This window comes from Pteropus alecto, unplaced genomic scaffold (assembly GCF_000325575.1).
Source record: "Pteropus alecto unplaced genomic scaffold, ASM32557v1 scaffold222, whole genome shotgun sequence".
In the NCBI taxonomy this organism is placed as follows: Eukaryota; Metazoa; Chordata; class Mammalia; order Chiroptera; family Pteropodidae; genus Pteropus; species Pteropus alecto.
Genome location: NW_006433716.1, coordinates 2,195,789 through 2,197,849, shown reverse-complemented (window position 1 = coordinate 2,197,849; position 2,061 = coordinate 2,195,789). Strand labels below are relative to the sequence as shown.

The 2,061-nt window shown below is 30.5% G+C and overlaps 1 pseudogene; it reads right to left on the bottom strand.

Moving 5' to 3' along the window:
* Positions 1–1,297: 1,297 nt before the first annotated feature.
* Positions 1,298–1,413, bottom strand: LOC112476991 (annotated as a pseudogene).
* Between the last annotated feature and the right edge of the window lie 648 nt (positions 1,414–2,061).

Here is a 2,061-nt window from a genome sequence, read left to right as displayed (position 1 = left end):
CATTCTCTGGAATTTGTTGAAATTTTCTGTTTGTGGCCTGTGTATTACATAATTATGTAAATACGTAATGCTAATCCTAAGATCTTATAAGCTTAATGAAATAAGCTTCCAAATGAAAGCTTTATGAAATACAAATTAGATGTGCCAAATTAGAGACATCTTTAATATTCTGAGATATTCCTGAATATTGACATCCACCTTTAAGGAAGAAAGAGGCTAGGGGATTATCCCTTTAAGTCTGTATACATCAGACTTAGAAACAGCTATATCACTTTCACTCACATTCTATCGATCAGAATTCAGTTACATAGCTACACCTAACTGTAAAGAAGGCTAGGGAATGTAGTCTAGCCATGTACCCAGGAGGAATGGAACTTAGGAGAAAACTAGTTACTGTCTGTCAAACCAAGCACATTGTCAATTTTTATAAATGATCTATCTGTATTAGAAAGAAAATTTACATATTACTTGCGTACAGGGTTTAATACAGGTTAAGATTGCTTATTGTGTTCTATAAATATGTACTAACATTTTTTTCTTTAGCTTTATCAGATTCTAAGATAGGTGTATTAAACTTTCTCATAATGGTTGCAGAAATCATGTCAATATGACTTTTCCTTTCTTTATATCAGGGTTATGTTGTTAGGTTCATACAATTTATTGTTGCTGTATATTGTGGTCTACTTATCACTTTTATCATTATATAATATCATTCTTTATTCTTGTTAATGATCTTTGGCTTAAATTCAATTAAAAATCTTTTAACTGATATTAATAATGTAATATCTGCTTTGTTTTGGATAGGTTTTGCTTGATAGTCAATTCTTTTATTTCACATTTAGCTTGTCATGTTATTTTAGGTTTATCTCCTATAAGTAGCTTATGATTAGAATGTAAAATATTCAATCTAAAACAATCTTTTGATTCATGTATTTAGTTTATTTTTATTTTTGTTATTACATATTGCGTTTTCTGTTTGCCATGTACCCTGCTTCTTTTTTTCTTATTACTTGCTTTACTTGGATCACTGGAACCTTATTCCTTCTCTCTCTCTTTGAAAAATATATTATATATTCTTTTTTCATGCCTAAAGATCAACACTCAAGTGTTTACAAAGTATAAAGTTATTATGTTTGTGTATGATACACATGTTAGTAACTATTGCTTTTGTCTAAATCTCTTCTGATCTTTTATTTTCTGTTTCCCTTTATAAACATAAATATTTAATTTCTCTTTTTATTTATTTATTTATTTATTTATTTATTTATTTATTTATTTATTTATTTATTATTAGTCATGCCTACAGCACCTGGTCTTCCTAGGTGGTCTCCCATCCAAGTACTAACCAGGCCCAACCCTGCTTAGCTTCCGAGGTCAGACATCGGGCTTGTTCAGGGTGGCTTGGCTGTAGACCATGGACTGTGGGTCCACTGGGGTGCAAACCCAGGGCCTTCTGTGTATAAAACAGACGTACTAACTGCTACACTATGGAACCATATCCAGTTTCTCTTTTTTAAAATACAAAGATGGTTTTGTTCATTTTGTAGTCAATATTTTATTATATTACCAATATATTTATAAAATTTTTCTGAAACTTTGCTTCTTATAATCTTTTCCTACCTCTGTTACATAAACTTTTATGCCACAAAGAGAAATAACTATGTCCTTAACAGCTGTGGCAAGTTCAAGGCACAAAAGAGAAAGTTGTTCTTTCTTGTGATATTTTCCTGTGTGTTTTTTTCTTATTTTCCAAGGTATTTGTTTTCTGTGTCCTGGACAGTCTTTTGCATTTTCTGGGACCAAGAGGACTAAGAGGACATATTACTGATGAGGATTCATTTAACTCATTTTGAAACATTATAACCAATTTATAAAGGAATTTGAGATTTGACTGTTTAAATGCAGTAATAGTATCTAAAAACATTTGCATATCAGAGTTCTCAAGAGGACTAGATTTTTTTAACTCCAAAGAAGCCACTATAACAGGTATTCAAATATAGTTTTAGTTTGTTTTGGAATACTTCCAAAATATTAATTTACCATTTCCTTAAGAGTCACTGT